We start from the raw sequence: 10,159 nt of genomic DNA, 5'->3' as shown, positions 1-10,159 counted from the left end.
TATTTCAGCATTGTTCCCAGCTATAGCCGTCGATTAACTCGGCTGTGGTGATATTTCAGCATTGTGCCCAGCTATAGCCGTAGATTAACGTGACTGTGGTGATATTTCAGCATTGTGTCCAGCTATAGCCGTAGATTAACGTGACTGGTGATATTTCAGCATTGTGCCCAGCTATAGCCGTAGTTTAACGTAGCTGTGGTGATATTTCAGCATTGTGCCAGCTATAGCCGTAGATTAACGTGACTGGTGATATTTCAGCATTGTGCCCAGCTGTAGCCGTAGATTAACGTGGTTGTTGTGATATTTTAGCATTGTTCCCAGCTGTAGCCGTAGATTAACGTGGTTGTTGTGATATTTTAGTTGTCCAGCTATAGCCGTAGATTGACGTGACTGATGATATTTTAGCATTGTGCTCAGCTATAGCCGTAGATTAACGTAGCTGTGGTGATATCTCAGCATTGTGCCCAGCTATGGCCAGGTCTATGAGAGCATAAATGAAACTGTGGAGGCGGTGAGCGCTTCCCGCCATAGCCGCGACACCGCCTGCGCGAGATCGATGCGCGAAGGACAATGTTGTTTCTTACAGTGTGACGTCAGCGGCTCGTATAAAACCGAAGGGGCGCATTACTTTCTGGAACGTACTGTTGCATGTCCCAAGGTTCGTGGCGCTCAAAACTAAAAACCTGCCAATTTTTAGTTAGTCATTTCGAAAAGAAAGTAAACAGTGATTTAGTTTTTCTCAAAGAACTGAGTAGGGCCGCATTTTAGAACGACTCACCAAAGTTGACCTTTGCAACATTACATTCACTGGTAAGAAATTTTCGTGCTCTTCTCATATATATATATATATATATATATATATATATATATATATATATATATATATATATATATATATATATATATACACTTTTCAAGGAAATCCTACTTATTTAAAATTTTTAGGATTGCCAAAACGTTTAAGTTAAAGAAATACTTCGCTGGGTTATATAGTTTATTTGTTGTACATGAGAGAGAATATCTTTCCGGAGAAAAATTTAGCCGAAGTTAAAGATCGCTAGAACTTCTTCCTTTTTGGTTTTTAATTGTAAAGTTGGTCAGCATTTCCTCCAACACAATTAAGTTACGTGTCAACAAATTATGCACCATGTGATCCGCTTACTCAGATTTCAGCCTGCTTTTCTTTTTGGATTAACTTCTATAGCCTTGTCTATCCAAGAAAAAACTTAAAGGCAGCATTTTTAAAAATTCTTCCCGGGCTTCGAACTCTGGACCTTTTGGTTTAGTAGCCAAGAGCTTTACCGCTCCTTAAACATAAACACTTACGCCGTCTATAAGCCGTCTGATGTTATTTGAACTTTGCCTATGTTCTTGCAGTATTAACCCTGATCACAACAATTACACCGTTATACGTCTTCTGATGTTACTTGAACTTTGATTCTGGTCTTACGGTATTCACCCTCATCAGAGCTTTTCTCAGGCGTCTCTCAGGGGTGACACTACCTCCCCTCCACCTGCCCCGGAGCACGTCCAACGCACCCCTACCCATGAATTCGAAAAAAATAAAAATTATAGAAAATATTTACTTCAATTAGTTTCCCCACCGCCGCCCTCCGTAAAATATGTCTGGGAAGAAACTGGCTCTAATTAAATCTACTTGTCCATGTTTAAAACAGACAAAAAAGTGTTGCATGTTAAACACATTTTCGACGAATTTATGACAGCAGACCAATTATTCAAGTTCAACGTATTACTGTCTCTCGGAGTTATAAAGTACAAATTGCTTATGTTAAAATTAAAATTGTACTTTTAGCAATGCAGTTTGCCCATTTGCATAAAAACCAAGCATTTAAAAAAACGCAAACGCCAAACACCGTAACAATAAAATCTTGCGTCATTTAAAATTCTAGCACTTTTATTCTTCTGAAACAATTGATTGACATTCATTCACTTGTCTGCCTGCTTGTTAACAAATGGTTTCGTTAGATTCTTTTGCTGTATATAAAAGTAGTGTAAGCAGTTTCTACAAAGGTTTTATTTGTTCTAATACACGTCAACTAATAAAAAGACACGAATAGACGATTGGTACAGGAATAAGTGTAGTCTAAGGGGTCATCCATAATTGACGTCTCGCTTTTTTTGACGATTTTTACCTCCCCCCCCCCTTCCCCTACGTCACACGTCGTCACAAAAAGCCAGACCCCCCCCCCCCCCTAAAATGACGTTACACCTCAGCCTACCCCCCCCCCCCCCCCTCAAAATTGCAGTTGAATTTTTTTTTAAACATCGATATTTTTCCAAAATCTTATCTGAAATATGTCAAAGTAGAGTATTTTAATCAATTCCTATTATAATTTATTAAAACTGTTTTCTAAAACGCGAAATAGCGTCTAAAATTCGTTTCCAAACATTTTTTTATCTATTAAGCAAAAGTGTGACGTCGCACCATTTGACCCCCCCCCCCTCCTACGAGTGTGACGTCATTTATGGACGACCCGTAATCGGTGTTAAACATGGTGATGTTGGTTAACTGGTGTTAAACATGGTGACGTATTGGAAGACAATGTCCTGTGTAGATATTGTCGGCTGAATGTCGTGTGCAGTTAAGTTTTAAAATATATATTTGGCGGTTATTTTCTGTTTGCAATGGATTGGTGTGTCTGGGATGTGTCTGCTTGTGTTTAAGATACCTCCTCATTTTTCTTGATTGCTGTCCCATTAAATTATCTAATCTAATCTTTAGGTAACTTTATCCCCAATTTTTAGTTAATTTAATCCGATCTTTAGGTAATCTTACCAAATCTTTAATCTTACACAATCTTAAGATAATCTTACCCAGCGTAAACACCATGATGTAGCCTCTTTTGAACTAGCGAACTAAGTGACATGTATTGACATTCTTTAGTCAATCTTTAGGTAATCTTACTCAATCTTTAGGTAGTCTTACGCAATCTTTAGGTAACCTTACTCAATCTTTAGGTAACCTTACTCAATCTTTAGGTAACCTTACTCAATCTTTAGGTAACCTTACTCAATCTTTAGGTAACCTTACTCAATCTTTAGGTAGTCTTACTCAATCTTTAGGTAACCTTACTCAATCTTTAGGTAACCGTACGCAATCTTTAGGTAACCTTACTCAATCTTTAGGTAACCTTACTCAATCTTTAGGTAACCTTACTCAATCTTTAGGTAACCTTACTCAATCTTTAGGTAACCTTACTCAATCTTTAGGTAACCTTACTCAATCTTTAGGTAACCTTACTCAATCTTTAGGTAACCTTACTCAATCTTTAGTTAATCTCACCCAGCGTAAACACCATGATGTAGCCTCATTTGAACTAGCGAACCAAGTGACATCTACTGACATTTGAACTAGCGAACCAAGTTACGTCTATTGACATTTGAACTAACTTATTAAAATTACTAGGTTACATTTTACTACCATAACAATTGATATATATCTGCCTTTTCAAGTTAAAAATTGTAAAAAAAAATAATCCAAGATGGCCGCCATCACCATGGCATGACATGTTCGGTATTTTAAAATTTTTTTAGACATAAATATTATAGCATTAAGTTTAGAAATAAGCATTTTGGTTAGTTTGGTTTTCATCATCCGCCCATGCCCTTAAAGCTAGCAATCTATGTGCCTCTCAATAGCATACCAATTAACATTTGAATTGGCGTACCAATTGTCATTTGATCTGGCGTATCAATTAAAACTTCAGCTCCCGTATCAATGGAGATTTGAGCAAGCGAACAAATTAACACTTGCACTACGTTACCATATGACATTTGTGTCACCTTTATCTCTCCACACCCCACATTCAACTCCCCACACACCACCTTTAACTCCCCACACACCAACCTTTAACTCTCCACACCCCATATTTAACCCCCACACCCCTAATCAACACCTTACACCCCACTTTTAACTCCCCACACCATGACCTTTAACTCTCCACACCCCCAAAATTTCACAATTTGAAATAAAACGATTCTTCATTAATTTTCCACACACTAGAGATGCTGAACCACTTACACAACCACAAAAAATTCTAAACGCTCTCAAGATCTTGACGTTTTTCTTGCCAGATTTTTCAGCCGTTTCCTTTCAGCTTGGCGGAAAACTTGGCTCGCATGAGATAATGTGAGGGTGAGCGTTAATCTGGGTTACGGTTGGCGTCAAGGTTACGGTAAACTTCCAACAGATTTGTGCCAAAGTTATGGTCAACTTTTAGCACATTTTTTAAAGTTTACAGTAAACTATGATTACAGTTTTTAAATGCTTACGGTAAACTATGAACACATTTTGTAATATTTACGGTAAACTATGATCAATATTTTTAATGTTTATGGTAAACTATGATCACATTTTGTAATGCTTACGGTTCACATTTTGTAGTATTTACTAAAAATATTTACCCCAGTTTGTAACTTTTCCCGCATATTTATTTATATAGTCAGGTTTGCCACATAAACCCAACAAGCGTTGCAACATCCGACCAAGGTCGCTGTGACATTATGCATACCCCAACGAATTTCGCGACATATAATTGTAGAAACTCTCAAAAACAAGTCAATTTGTTTAGCAGGTATCAGGTTGTAAAAAGTGCAAATAAACTTTAAGATCGCATGGCCAGCCTGTTGAGTGTCCCAGTGGACATTAACGAGAAAATTATTCTCATGCACAATCTCTACATATCATTCAAGTTTTTATTTAATAGACAGAGAATTACATTATCTCGTCTTTACTTGGTAAAACAGCAATAATGGATAGATTCACTGCGCTGTTGAAATGTCATTTGTTTTCAATGCATGCTTGTCTGCAAGCTATTAAATAAAATGTGCGTCTATATTTCTTAGTTTTTAGATTAATTATTTACAATGCCTATTTCTCTCGCTCAACGATTTGTTTCTGTATTATAGCCCTAATAAGGCATCCATTACACAATTGGAATTGCCTTCAACATTTTTTATAGTGGGGATGGTATTTTGATTATTATCGAAAGTGTGTTGAAGTGTGTAGGATTTATTATTATATTTTTATCAAAGGTCAAGTTTAATTTATTCTAGAGCTTAAAGAACTGTGTTATCTCACCTGAAGTCGTCTGCTCGAGGTGAAATAATTTGGTTACCTGACCTGACGTCATGTTTGTCTGGGATATTGTGTTTGTGAGTCTGTGTGACATTACTCTGGGTTAATCACCATTCAATGGGATGGGGGCAGGTGAAGTAGAGGCCCTCTATTTTAGTGACTACGAGCAGTGGCGTAGCGAGGTCGGGTGTTACCCGGTGCGGCACTTAATGGTGTCACCCCCCCCCCCCGGAGGCGTAGCGACCCTACCCGCGGACAAATTTTCAATTTGAACACCCCCCCCCCTCTCAAACTTTCGATTTGCACCCCCCTCTCAAACTTTCGATTTGCACCCCCCCTCAAACTTTCGATTTGCACCCCCCCCCCCTCAAACTTTCGACTTGCACCCCCCCCCCCCTCAAACTTTCGATTTGCACCCCCCACTCAAACTTTCTTTTTGCAACCCCCATCAAGCTTTCGATTAGCACCCCCACCCCCCTCAAGTTTTTCTCTATATATTTTGCAATTTTTTCCTTGGTGTCACCCCCGTAAATGGTGTCACCCGGTGCGGTCCTCACCCCCCGCCATCCCCCCCCCTCGCTACGCCTCTGACTACGAGATAGTGTTGTCATCACTATGCCCAGTAGTCTTTACTTTCCGAAACGTAAGTCAGGTACCCATTAGAGCTGGTTAGACTTAGGGGTTAGCAATCGAGCATTCTACCACTCAGTCCCACATTATTCTGTAAACTCTAACAATAATTGAGTGTGATTCAAACAGAGAACATCGTATCTAATCATCGATGTACAAAAATAGTGAAATAACTCTAGTGACCACAACTTTAATGGGCTAGAAGCGACCCGCAGACCGCTAGTTGTACCTACATCTGTACGACTCAAACATACCCTCAGCCCAGTTTGACAGATAGTTAGCCGTTATGAAAGCCCCACTTCAAGACGCGCTCATCCATCTTGAGATGTTCTCCTGACTCAAGTGAGAGCCAGTTTGTTAAAGTGCTCCAGTAAGACTGGACTAGAGAGAGTAAACACATTATTTTCACACGTTGTTTTTCTCCAGGAATATATTCGTGAAATGGCCCCACGAAATACTTAAAGCAACTATTTAAAAAAAAAACATGTATAATAACATAACGAAAAATAAATTAAAAATAAATTCCATCTCGTTTGGGGGGGGGGGTTAGACTTTTTTCGGGGGGGGGGGGGCTCTGCTACCCCCCCCCCCCCCCCCAAGAGATGCCTGGAAGAAACTCTGGTGAGAACAAGCTACTACAATTGGTATGGTTAGGGTCCTATAAGTCTCCAGAAGAGCAACAAAAGTTGATTATGAAGTGAACGTTAATGATAAAAAGAAAATTGTCCATATCTGCATACTGAGTCATTTCATATTTTAATTTTAGTTTTATAATTTCAGACCTTGGTATTATAAATATTTATATATTTTTTTTTATATTTTATTTTTACAAAACGAGAAATAAAATCTAAAATAATAATTCCATATTTTTTTAAAACAATTAGTACCATTTTTTCCCTACTATTAAGTTTGTTCTTATTTTAGTCAAACCTTTATACTACGAATACAAAAATACATGCTTTAAAATTCAACCAGTAGGTTACGATTATAATTTTAAACGACAGTTACTGCCCCTTACTCTGCTATCATGTGTGAAAACATTCGTGAACATCAACTCACTTCAGACACCCGATTGATGATTGACAACTACTGGTTAATCCTGTTATCAGCAATTTTTAAAAATTATCTTTCAATTAATTTTTAATAACTCATGTTATGCTATTTAAAAAAAAATATAGTAATCTTTAAATTAATTTTTAATAAATTATTTAATATGTTGTAAAATCGTATTCTTGTGTTGTCATCGGAAATAACTTTATATAGAAACCAAATATCTGCTTTAGATGTGGATTAAATAGTGTAAAAAATATTGGAATACAAACCCAAGACAGACGGACTGACAGATTGATATCCATACAAGCTTAAAATAATAATTGTTATAAATTTAGCGATTGCATGTACTTTAATGGGGTGGGGGGGAAAGGGGGGTGGGGAGCTATTTACATTTCTTACTCAAGTCTATCGACATCTCGCAAGATATTCTATTTCAGGTACAATGGCACACAATGTAGGCTTTTAGTACAAAGATCAGACAATATGCTTGTAGTACCAGGTCAAACATTTCACTTGTAGTACTAAGTCAGACATTCTACTAAGTCAGACATTCTACTAAGTCAGACATTCTACTAAGTCAGACATTCTACTAAGTCAGACATTCTACTAAGTCAGACATTCTACTAAGTCAGACATTCTACTAAGTCAGACATTCTACTAAGTCAGACATTCTACTAAGTCAGACATTCTACTAAGTCAGACATTCTACTAAGTCAGACATTCTACTAAGTCAGACATTCTACTAAGTCAGACATTCTACTTGTAGTACAATGACAGACAAAAGAGGGTTTCACCAGTGAACTCGTGAGTCTTACAAAATGTTTAATGAGCTCATTAGAAATCAATCTTCACAGCACGACACCACATATCCAACTTTCGACCAAAGGTTGTTGACGTAAATCAAGGGGACGCAAATCTCCGGGGAAGAATCAATGAAACAAACTAAACTTTGACAATTTTATTTCTTACCAAGAGTTGCCTAAGGCTCCTAACAAAAAATCAACAAACAGGAAATGTACTTTTTATATCCACTCACGAAAATGGCTTCAATCAATGGACATTCAATGGACATTCAAGATTGGTCACAATGTCTAATGTAGTCTGGGGCCTCTGCATCTATTTTAAAACCATACAGGTAATTTACCTGTTAGTTTTTCATAAGTATCATATAAAATTATATATAAAAATTTCGTCAATATAACTGAATCGGCACTCTAGTTATCGTGTTCACAGACAAAAAGGCACACACATATCCAATTTGTATTTTTCTTGTTGGATTGATTTCATAAACTGTTGATTTCTGGAGTCACATATGGTAGATTTGATGAGGAGTCACGAGTTGTTTGTGAAATGTGGAGTCACATACAAGCTGTGGAATCCCTTATGTTTGTTAGCAATGAAGATATCTTCTTCTCTTTTTAATTTGTTTCATTGACCCCGGCATATGAAGGGATAGTGTGGTCAGCACTATGCCCAGTTTCACCTAATTTAATTTAGGTACCCAAGTTAGGTACCCGAGTTGAACCCGGATTCGAACTCGTGACTTTCGGGTTAGCAGTCTAGCCCTCTACCGCTAGACCACGCCGTCCTCATGATGAAGCCATTCTCGTGGTATAAATAGTTATTGTAGCTATTTGGGTGTCAAAGAGTAGTCACATGTAAGATTAAATGTTCGGGATTCCCAGAACTGTAGCCACAGACACACCCTAGGGCCACTCACTCACAAGGACGGACACACCCTAGGGCCACTCACTCACAAGGACGGACACACCCTAGGGCCACTTACTCACAAGGACGGACACACCCTAGGGCCACTCACTCACAAGGACGGACACACCCTAGGGCCACTCACTCACAAGGACGGACACACCCTAGGGCCACTCACTCACAAGGTGACCCACTAATGAGATTAGGTGAGCCAAACAAATCGTGGGAGATGAGCTGAATTATCAGCAAGGATGAACAACTCGCGATTTTTACATAGGTTTTGTTGGACTCAGCTTCATTACATCTGTTGTAGATTTAAATCGTATTCAAGTATCCTTCTTTAAGTTGATACGAGAATGTTGGGTGGAAAGGTTTGGTTTGCAGAGAAACTCACTTCCGTGTACAGCGGTTTTACAAAAGCTGCATCCGCCATTGATTTCTGTTGTTGTTGTAGGCGATGTATGAAATGTGACGTCTTGCCAGCTCTTCAATCAGACAAGTCACGTGATGTTTTTGTCCAAGACCACGTGATGTATTGTCCTAGTCCGCGTGACGTAACATCTTGTCTTGACTTGACCATCTAACAGCCCCGCGGGATGAAAAATTTCTCAAACACTTGACATCGGCATCCTGACAAGTATTTTTGTCATTCACATCTTTCGGCGGGGTCTTCCTTTCTCTGCGGCGGAAATGACGAAAACAATGGCGGCATCAAGTGATGACACGCCCACTACAAAAACACAGTCCAATCGCTGAGTGATGTGTTAGAATGAAACTTTGACATTTTTCTCACCAAGTTTTTAAAAACACGAGCGGAGCAAATAGCGATCCTTATTTCCTTCTAAACCGTGGAGTAGCAAAAACTACACGATTTTCTATTCGATACGTTCATTTACATTTAAAAGCAGTTTTTTTTAGTTTTTGGCTTCACACGATTTTTCAAAGGCCTTAAGGGAAATAGAATTGTTTTCTAACCAAAAATTGATTCCAGAATTTGAGGTTAATGATATTTGTAAAACGGACATGATGTTCTAGAAAAAAATGGGTCATTGAGGGGTGTGCGCTACAGCCCGGGGGTGGTCGAGGGGTGTGGGGAGAATACAGGGGAGGGTTTTAGAGAGATTAAGGTCAAGGTTGTCGGTCAAGATGTCCATAGTTGTGGCTGGTTCTGAGAGTAGCAACAATTTATAGGTTGTGTGGGTAGCAATGTGTGGGTAGCAATGTGTGGGTAGCTCTGGTGTGTGGGTAGCTCTGGTGTGTGGGTAGCTCTGGTGTGTGGGTAGCTCTGGTGTGTGGGTAGTTCTGATGTGTGGGTAGCTCTGATGTGTGGGTAGCAATGTGTGGGTAACACTGGTGTGTGGGTAGCTCTGGTGTGTGGGTAGCTCTGATGTGTGGCTAGCTCTGGTGTGTGGGTAGCTCTGGTGTGTGGGTAGCTCTGGTGTGTGGGTAGCTCTGGTGTGTGGGTAGTTCTGTGTGGGTAGTTCTGATGTGTGGGTAGCTCTGGTGTGTGGGTAGCTCTGGTGTGTGGGTAGCTCTGATGTGTGGCTAGCTCTGGTGTGTGGGTAGGTTTGCTGTGTGGGTAGCTCTGATGTGTGGGTAGCTCTGGTGTGTGGGTAGCTCTGGTGTGTGGGTAGCTCTGATGTGTGGCTAGCTCTGGTGTGTGGGTAGGTT

At 39.3% G+C, this 10,159-nt stretch overlaps 1 protein-coding gene across 1 annotated transcript in view; it reads left to right on the top strand.

Annotated features, from left to right (window-relative positions):
* The first annotated feature begins 598 nt into the window (after nucleotides 1-598).
* Nucleotides 599-10,159, top strand: part of LOC131952808 (uncharacterized) — a 31,636-nt gene continuing 22,075 nt past the window's right edge. The window contains exon 1 of the mRNA XM_059315662.1: nucleotides 599-810. The gene's annotated coding sequence lies outside the window, so the exon portion shown is untranslated. The remainder of the gene's footprint in view (nucleotides 811-10,159) is intronic.

The sequence above is a fragment of the Physella acuta genome, unplaced genomic scaffold, assembly GCF_028476545.2.
Source record: "Physella acuta isolate Inbredline_101_S28 unplaced genomic scaffold, ASM2847654v3 ptg000890l, whole genome shotgun sequence".
NCBI classification, from domain to species: domain Eukaryota; kingdom Metazoa; phylum Mollusca; class Gastropoda; family Physidae; genus Physella; species Physella acuta.
The sequence above is the reverse complement of the archived record's forward strand: the minus strand, read 5'-3'. Positions and strand labels throughout refer to the sequence as shown.